This window comes from Hesperophylax consimilis, chromosome 23 (genome assembly GCF_061612785.1).
Source record: "Hesperophylax consimilis isolate HC1 chromosome 23, BYU_Hcon_1.0, whole genome shotgun sequence".
Classification (NCBI taxonomy): Eukaryota; Metazoa; Arthropoda; class Insecta; order Trichoptera; family Limnephilidae; genus Hesperophylax; species Hesperophylax consimilis.
The window spans coordinates 21,710,292-21,721,187 of NC_142858.1; positions in this window are offsets into that span (position 1 = coordinate 21,710,292).

Consider the following 10,896-nt stretch of genomic DNA (forward strand, 5'->3'; position numbering starts at 1 on the left):
GTAAAGTTTACCGCTACAAACAGTAGATCATTTACATGACTCATAGTAAATTTTGTTTGATACACTTGTCCACCTAAAGAATCCTGGATTACCTTCATTGAAGTTACTTCATAGGAGCAGTTGGCGGCAAGCGCCCAAATCACATTATTGACTGGCGTAGCGAAGTTCTGGTTTAAATTATGTAATTTTGAAATCCCAGGACAAATTGTTTCTTACGCCGACGACACGGCTATAATAGTAAATGGAAATTCTTGGATCGAAACATTTTCTATATAATGTATTGCACTACTTTCAACGTGAACTGCAAAACTTTTCATTTAACTTTTTTTATAAAAATACTAGTGGGCACCGGGCAGACGTTGTCCTGCCACAGACCGCCTTCGATGTAGGGAAGTTAAAATTTGTGGTTGCATGTATTTTTGGATGAGAAATCTGAAAAAAATTGAATTTTTTCTATTTGTAAATTTGATTGTACGTTCCGTTTCCGGTTCAAGATGGTGGCCGTTTCAGTGGTTCGGTAAAGATTATTGTATCAAATGTGAAACCACTTCCTTTCGACTTCCTTATTCGAATTTTTTCAATCTACCTACCTGAAGAAAGTTCGATAAAATAATTTATTGTCATCGAGATGACGGTTTTTTGGACAAAGTGTATAATTCCTTAGTAGAAATAAAATCAAAATGTTACGTAAAAGATATGGTTTATAATTAAGTAGGTTTCAATGTATTTTGGTTCCTACTTACAAATTTGTATGATTTCAGAGGAAATTTTGGTAGAGAAAATTTAAAAAAAAAAAAAATTTTGACGTGGGGTCTACTATAACTGTTCATAGCATTACTAATTTATTACACCTTACACAGGCGTGTAAAATTAGGAAATGTTAGCTGTGGAATGTGATTTCATGTTTTCATTTTATTGCTATTGTAAATATTCTTCAAAATATCGATGTAAGTAAATATATCATCACTACAATTGATTAGGAAAGAGTTAAATTATGTGCGGCCTACATTACATTTATCTAACCCTTTTATTCTTTGCGATTAATTTGATTGTTACTTTCTCATTTCAGACACTATTAATTCGATTATATTAATTATTCAATAAAATTTTCAGAAGCATTTAAAAAAAAATTATTATATAATGCATTTAATTATTTGTTGTTTTTGGGTAGGCGTTACGATATTGCTAGAAATTAAATCAAATATCAGCACACTTTGTCGTCAAATAATATAAAAAAATAAGTATAATATTTTTTGTCACTGAGTTAATTACAATAACATGTATGTAATAAGAATAATTTATTTCAATAACATGTATGTAATAAAAATAATTAATTACAATAACATGTATGTACTAAAAATAATTTATTACAATAACATGTATGTAATAGTTTAGTTAGACTTGTGAATTATTTTATTTTATATTTTATTTTCGTGATGAATTGCCATCACTTACTATCGTTTAGAAATAGTTGTTAACTTTACTGAACCGGTATTTTAGTTCATTCTATATGTGTAAATGTGTAGGTACCTACCGCAGTTAGAGTTGACTCGAATACAAAAGTCACACAAATGCATTACTTGAATGCAGCATGTTTAAAACGTGTGATTTCACTTCGGAAAAATTACACTTCGTTTCAACTTAATTACTACAAGAATTAACTATTTACGTCGGAAGAGATGATATTCATTATAAGACGCATTAAAGTTACATTTTTATTTAAAGTTCAAAATTTCCTTTACAAAACAATCTTGTGGCCTCATTTTTGTTTTCTTTTAGTATTGTTTAACGTTTCAATCTTAATATACATAAATTATTTAAATACCCCTAACTAAGAATATAATAACCAGTGGCGGCTCGTGACTTTAGGGTGCACTATAGTGCTAAAATTACAAAAAAAAAATCATTATTTATTTTGTTTTTTTTTTCGAAAATTCGGTATTTTGTATAATTTTTTTCAGGAAATCCGTGCAATCAAACTGAAATGTCCTGAAAATCTTTATAAAAAAAACGTTATTAAAAAAAATTGTTTTCAACATCAATAATGTCGAATTTTTAACTTGGCACTCTTAACATGCCCCTAAATTCACGAGCCGCCACTGATATAACCTATTTTGTGCTCACAAATAGTTGTTTTTTGTAGTAATTTTGTTGAAAAGAAGTACACTTTCCATAATCTTTCCCCAAAATTTAGGCGGATAGGTAAATATTTACGGATCATATTTAAAATAATAAAAAGGACAGACTGTAAAACATTTGAATAACTGTAAAAACTTTTCGAATTTTAAAATTCGAAGAACGATCATATCATGTATACGATATAAGAATCATCATGTATATGAATACCTATTCTCGTTATCCCTTTCTAGTTAATAACAAGATAAAGGGCTGTTTCTCAGCGAGGTTTCGCAAGCAAATCACTGTCGGAAGTGCGTACGTGTACCGATAAGCACAAACCTAAGTGTATGTTATTTGAGTCAACTATAATTGCGCGACCTACACCAGTTTTGTAATTATGCCTAACTATAAGCATTAGAATGAAGTCACTAGATATAAGTTTTAGACGTAAGCCACTAGTTATTGTTATAAATCTTAGTTGTAAGTTGTAACAGTTACATCCTTTATTGTAAGCCTTAGTCGTAAGTCACTAGATATAAGGTTTATATAATATGTATATATTGACCGGTCGGTGGCCGAGTTGACATCGCGCTTGGGTCCCACTCGGGCGTAGTGTGTTCAATTCCTCGGGTGGCTAAGTCCTCCATCACAACACAAGCAACATTTTCAGCTTACTGTGGTGGTAGTGGGACATTTTCAAATATTGTCAGGTTATTCGTAACCCGGTAATGTTTGTCTTTCTTTTAAAAAAAAAAAAAATAATAAATTGTACAGATGCCTGAAGGGGATTTTTCACAAATTCGGCCATATATTATTAAACGAATAATTAATTTGTATTACTACTACCCCGATGAAACACAAAAAAGCCGTGTCTTTCTCGGGGAATAATTCATGTTTATGGTAGTCCCTGACATAGGTCGTAAATGACGTGATGGTTCTAGCATCTGCTTTTTCGTTATGAAGGAAAGGACGATCGTCGACGAAGTACATACGACCTCTCTCTGGGACTACTCTTCGGAGTCTCAGCTTTGTCTTATGTATTGAAATAATCAGAGGGAGAGATAGGAATGATAGCAGGTTTGATATGGATTGTTTTATTACGTGTTCAGGGGGTGGGCTGTATCTCGAATGTAAGGTCTGTTAAATTTCAGTGTAATTATTTTATTAAGTCAATTACATGACAACGAGTTATTTGATTATTTGTGTTTTTTTTAATGTTTTTTACTGATTTTTGTAACTCCTAGTTCTTCTAACATGCCTATTCGAAATTATAACTGGTGCTTCTTATTTGACATTTTTTTTACATTAACTCCACATAAAAGCCCCTAGGGAAAATAATTTCCCTATCTTTGGGGACTCTGTGCGGGGGGTCTTTTTAATTAATGCAAGGGGTGAAATAAATGGATATTGAAGAGACCCATGTTGTAGGAGGGAGAAAACACAGAGGCCGGCAAAATCTTTTCACAGTCGAGGTGTTGAACTCAAGAATGTAATTCATATGTTTTGCGCGCGTTTTGGCGTGTTTCTTGACTATGTACTGGAACCGAAGGGATCAATGACGCTAGTTCCTCGGAGCATCTTCCATTGTAATACAGGCAGAACAAGGAAAGCATACCTACCTTTCATGATGTCTGTTCTCTAAAGATTGCAATCCGATGAGAATCTATCAAACGTATCGCTCGTCTTCAGCCACTCGTTTGGCCGCCGAAAGTAAACGGGGATTGATATCGTCACCACAAAATGGTCGGACGATACTGAAGGCGCCGTTACATCAATCTTGTAATCGTGTGGCTGTTGTTGTTGTTAGAAATAGATCTAACACACAGACATAGGATGGTGAGTCTGAACATCAAGAACCCTTGTAGACTCCTGAACCATTTAATAACATGACCAACCATTTAAGCGATGCCATACGTAGTAATGCAAAATCATATGTTTTTGGTTTGAAAATTTTGTCGCCTAGAAATATTTCAGATGCTTTAATTAAATACTGAGATGTAGAATACATCTTGGTCTTAGAAATGATCGAGTATGTTTTAGATAAGTCTTTTTATAAGCCCAGAAAAAATAATGAATAAGGCTTATGAAAACTGCTTTAAAGTTCAAAATCTCCTACCTTCGAACCCATTTTCGATTATAATTTTGTTGTATAGTGTGGCAAATTAAGTTATTTATAATATGATCGTAAAAAAATATATTTAATCGTGAACATCCACAAAATACAATAGAAGGCCCCTTTTTGGCCATGTTTTTTTCTTGCATAAATCAAAACAGGCGGATGATGTTAAGCAGGAATTTAAACCTTATCGCCATATACGTAAGGGTTGTTATTGATAGCGGCTCAATTTAAAATACTACACGACGTAGTGCATCACCTTAATAACATGAACCTAAGAGGCTCTGGAAAGAGCTACTCGAGAACAACTTGAAGCCACGGGGCGAAGGGGGAAGATATATTAAAAATGCCTGTACCTACTTCTTTTTATTATGACATGTTGTCCCATTCCCGGTCTCGCAAATACTGAAAAATATATTTCATCAACCGTTACACACATTAACAACATAAAAATAAAATAGTTTATTTTATACCATTTTGCTACAAATCATTTCAAAAGATTGTCATACAAGATTGGCTTCAATGTCTTTCACACAAAATCGCACTAATGCTGTGTTCTGAGTTGTTTGGGTTCATGTTTAATTATTTGTCTTTTATTTGTAACGTTGTATAAAACCATAGAGAATTTAATACATCAATGCACGAAGCACCCTTATAACGGTGACCGGATAAATCATCAAAATGATAATTCATCACATCTTTAAAAAGTTATACAAAAGTCATGGAAAGTGATGAAACAAAAACTTTATTAACCGGGTTAAGTAGGTTAGGATAGGTTTACAATTTTTTTTCATCATTTTTAATGACTTATCACTTTTTAAAGGTGTGTTGAATTGTCGATGTGTTGATTTATCATGGAACCCTTATAACTACTACTGTAAAATAGTTGTAACATTGCAAAATCTCTTCACCCAGAAGCGGTGGCGGCTCGTGACTTTTGGTTTTCTAGAGTGCCAATATTACAAAAATTGATGTTGTTGCAACTGAAAATGAGTTTTTTTTTTTTTTCGAAAATTCGATTTTTTGGATGAAGAATTTCAGGAAATTTCAGTTTTCCTGAAGTTCTTCAGCTATGACAACATCAATAATGCCATTTTTTGTAATATTAGCACTCTAGAGTCTAGTACACCCAAAAGTTACGAGCCGCCACTGCCCGGGAGTGGATAACAGTGGCGGTTTGCGGGGTCGAAAAGTGAGGAAGCCCAAAAGTTTTAAATTTAAGTATTAAGTATACCCACATTTACCATCTATATACTTAATGACATAATACATAAAAAATGCAATTATTACCCTCGTCGATCTTTAATACTAATCAATAATTGTTTGCATTGATAAGCTTTCGTGTTCCGCTACGTAATACTAGAAGTCGTGATTTATTTTAGTGCGGAAAGTCTGAGACCAACTACCATATGTATTCCTCATAACCCAGAATATTTATGGAGGGGCATAATTATACCGAGTCAGTGGACATCTTCAATTTATCACTTAAGGCGATGCCATATGTAGTAATACAAAATCATGTGTTTTTCGTTTGAAAATTTGGTCGCCTAGAAATGTTTCAGATGCTTTAATTAAATACTGCGAGTTGAATATATCTTGGCCTTTGAAATAATCGAGTATTTTTTAGATAAATCTTTTTATAAGCCCAGAAAAAAATAATGTATAAGGCCTATGAAAACTGCTTTAATGTTCAAAATCTCCTACTTACGAACCCATTTTCGGTTATGATTTTATTGTATAATGTGGCAAATTAAGTTATTTATAAAATGATCGAAAAAAATTAAATATTTATGCCTGAACATCCACAAAATAAAATAAAAGGCACTTTTTGGCCATGTTTTTTTCTTGCATAAATCAAAACAGGCGGATGGTGTTAAGCGGGAATTTAAACCTTATCGCCATCTACGTAAGGGTTGTTATCGATAGCGGCTCAATTTAAAATATTCCACGACGTAGTGCATCGCCTTAACAAACACAAGATATTGTTACTGAGGCAGTTTTGTTATGCATAAAAAAATTTAATTAAAACATTCACACACGAAGATGTGAGCTAACTTAAGATTAATAAATAAATAAATAATAAATATGTACTGTCTACTATTTACTATTCGTATGTAAAAGCCCATAAAAAGAGCGTTAATAATAATTTAAAAAAGAAAAACTTTTTCCATTACTACGTAGTGGACAAAAAATTAATTCAGTTTTTTCTTCATTCCGTCCGCTGTAATTATTATTATTTAAAATTTACACAATTTTATACATTGGTAACATTTTAATAAAAGTTATACTATAATTTGGACATATCTTTTCTTCTCAATTTTTAGGGGAGGCACAGCCTTCCCCGCCTCATTTCACGAACCGCCACTGTATTATAATAAACTTGGTTCTAGATCCACATTGGCAACAAGTTATTATTATTACTCCCGAAGGGAAATTAAATAGCGCCGTTTGATTTGGCAAATAATCTGCTCAGTATAAGCTCCGCTGTGTGCCAGGGGGATGAAGGGGGAGGGTGGTCTATGTTTACTTTCCTCCCCCAGCCCATTCGCTCCTGCAGACGTAGGGCTAATCAAACACTCGGCAGATGAGTGCAAAGCGTCGGCTTTCAATTACTTTACCCTGGTGTCAGATGTGAGAAACCACGTTTCCATTGATTACTAATAACAATTAGTTAATTATTCTATTTATAATATATGCATTATTGATGTATTAGGTTTTTACATTACTATAACGTTATTATAAAGTTAACAACAAAAACACTTTCAGCCTTACTTATAAAAAAACACTACGGGTGTTTTAGTTACTGTTAAAAACTGTTTAGGATTTGTTTTGAAAACATACTCATAAACGCATTTTAGTGACTATGTAGTAAAAAACATTGTCGTCTGGAAATGGCTCGATGCGAGTCAGAAGATGACAGTTTTGAACAATTCACTTCACGGAGACCGGATGGGTTCAGAAATTTTTTAAATATATATTATGTTTTGCTTACAATGCCAAAAAAATGTCCACTCTCTAAAATATAAAGTGCAATTAATCATCGTTACGAAATTAGTTTTTGCTATTATTATGGCAAAAATCTGTGAAGTCAAAGGCTTTCAGTGTGTGGATTGAAAAAGTACATTTTACTAGAAATATACAGGTCAGTGGCGGCTCGTGATTTTTGGGTCTAGGTACTAGAGTGCAAATATTACAAAAATTACATTACTGATGTGGTTGTAGTCTTCCTTTTTTCGATAATTCGGTTTTTTGTATGAAGATTTCAGGAAAACCGTGCGGTGCACGGTTTTCACGGGCAAACTGAAATTTCTTGAAAAGGTTCATACAATAAATCGAGTTTTCGAAAAAAAATTTTAAAAAAGGTTTTGGACTAAACAACATCAATAATGTCGAATTTTTCAAACTTAGCACTCTATCACACTCAAAAGTCACAAGCCACCACTGGACTCATGACATTTTTTATAGTTTTTCAAGTTTGCTCGCATGATAACATCGATGACAAAAATAACTCAAAGTCAACCAACCACTGAAATGTGTAAGAATTATTTTCACAATCATCTCTGTCAGTTGACTTAGCGCTAAAACACAGCTAAAAATCTCTTCCGCTTTGTAAGTAACGTGTTACTTTACATCAACTCTATACGATTGCAAAATATCAGTTTAGCCTATGTAATAGAAGTTTATTAGTAAGGTTTTTCAATAAACAGCTGTATATCAGTGGTGTCAAATTTAAAACATGGTTATTAGTAATACTTCTGTATATTGTGTTCTTTTGTGCTTAAAATTGAACCAAATGCATATCGTATGCTTTTAAGCTGATAAAATAGTCAAATTCATTGGCCTGCACAGGGCCTGGGAGGCGAAAGATCATAAGTAAAACGGATCCATCTGTTTTTCTTTCAATTCGATATAGATTACATGGATTTCGATAGTACTACAACAACAACAAAAATTGATCAGAATGTAGTTACATGAATATTTCATTTCGACTCCCCTGCAGGGTCTTTCCTGTGGCCCATATTTTTCTCGCTAAGCTCTCTCGAGAATTGAACAGACTCATACATAGGCAAAGACTCTGTGCTTCTTCTCTGACTCCGTTCCACGGCGCTGGGAGATACTGAGACGTCCAAGTAAAAGTATTGAGCGTTCTGTATGTAAGGTAGTCGATTGCCGCTAGTTGCCGCTAGTCGGTAGTCACCAACCATTTATCACTCTCGGTATACAGTTATAAAACAACATGAGGAAATCTATTTTTTATCCTCAATTTCAGAATGCACTCACAAACTTCTTGCCTTTCTCTGGAAGTGTGAACGTGAAGTAAAAAAGAATGTGGGAATTTGAAAATAAATTTGTAAATATTTAAAATAAAATAAAAACTTTAAGGCGATGCACTACGTCGTGTAATATTTTAAATTTAGCTGCTACCAATAACAACCCTTACGTAGATGGCGATAAGGTTTAAATTCCCGCTTAACACCATTCGCCTGTTTTGATTTATGCAAAAAAAAAAACATGGCCAAAAAGTACCTTTTATTTTATTTTGTGGATGTTCAGGGATAAATATTTAAAAAAATTTCGATCATTTTATAAATAACTTAATTTGCCACATTATACAATAAAATCATAACCGAAAATGGATTCGTAAGTAGGAGACTTCGAACATTAAAGCAGTTTTCATAGGCCTTATACATTATTTTATTTTTTATTAAAACACAAATAACATTGTTTACATCACTTTATTTCGATACAAAATCTCATGAAAAGCAGTTAGAAGAAGTTTTCTTCGAAAAATCATTATTTTATTCTGGGCTTATCTAAAAAATACTCGATTATTTCAAAGGCCAAGATGTATTCTACTCGCAGTATTTAAATAAAGCATCTGAAACATTTCTAGGCGACATTTCTAGAGGACTGCTTGCACGTGCAATGTGTAATAGAGTGGACTCATTTATTTTTTCAGAATTTCGAAATCGCAACATTCAATAAAAAGTATAAAAAATTTCAATGAAAAATAAGCTTAATTGGGAAATATACTCTATCTATATGTTTACAATTAAAATTGCTTTCAAAACTTTTTTTTTTCTTACGATTTTATCTTAGTATTTATGGCTCGTAAATGCTAAAAAAATACACTTAACATTTTTGTTTCACTATTAAGGCGATGCCATATGTAGTAATGAAAAATCATGTGTTTTTGGTTTGAAAATTTGGTGTCCTAGAAATGTTTCAGATGCTTTAATTGAATACTGCGAGTAGAATACATCTTGGCCTTTGAAATAATCGAGTATTTTTTAGATAAGTCTTTTTATAAGCCCAGAAAAAAATAATGTAAAGGTCTATGAAGACTGCTTTAAAGTTCAAAATCTCCTACTTACGAACCCGTTTTCGGTTATGATTTTATTGTATAATGTGTCAAATTAAGTTATTTATAAAATGATCGAAAAAAAATTAAATATTTATGCCTGAACATCCACAAAATAAAACAAAAGGCACTTTTTGGCCATGTTTTTTTCTTGCATAAATCAAAACAGACGGATGGTGTCAAGCGGGAATTTAAACCTTATCGCCATCTACTTAAGGGTTGTTATTGATAGCGGCTCAATTTAAAATATTTCACGACGTAGTGCATCGCCTTAAACGGCAACGATTTAAGTTTTGACAAGCTAGCTCGCGCGTGACTTGGTAGGACTGCTTGCACGTGCAATGTGTAATAGATTGGACTCATTTATTTTTTCATAATTTCGAAATCGCAACATTTAATAAAAATTATAAAACATTTCAATGAAAAATAAGCTTAATTGGGAAATATACTCTATCTATATGTTTACAATTAAAATTGCTTACAAAACTTTTTTTTCTTTCTAACGATTTTATCCAAGTATTTATGGCTCGTAAATGCTAAAAAAATACACTTAACATTTTTGTTTCACTATTAATTAGAAAAGAACTATCTAATAAAAATTGTCAAAAGTTTGTCAAACATTTCTTCATCCTAGACCACTCCACCCCATTGTCATGAACTATACGTGTGATATTATGAGGTACTGACAGAATAATAATATTTTGAGATTGCTGTTTTTGCTTTTAAAATACATGAATGAGTGCAAATCTTGGGAGCGGAAATTAACTCACTTCCCGGCATCCGATCGTGCTGAATCTCCGCAAATAGACTCGTTGTCGATGACAACGCATTCTATTAACTTTTGGTGACAATCAAGCACACACACGCCGACATATACGCATTTCTCTGAAATTCGATGACTTTACAGCACTTAATACACGCAACAATTTGTGGTCTTATCGTAGGATGGTTCAATCCTCAGTAAAACAAAACTTTTCTGTTTTTTATTTTAAATTAAATCTATTATAGTTTAAAAAAAAACAAGTTGTTTTACTCGTTGATTTAAAAAAAAAACATAAAATAATATCCCTCAGCGAATATGTCATCTTGGAGGATGCTGTGTGGGCGATCTTTTACGTGTGGGGGGGTGAAGTTCTGGCCGCAAAGACCTGGACAAATCTCACCCCATGAACCCTGGCACCCCTGCTAAGTCACCAAACGTAGCGAACCACTTTGATCGACCTGTGGCAGAGGTGTTGGTTATCGAATGAATGGTTCCCGGGGCGGCGGTACCGAATCCCCAAATTGATTTGCTCGTGTT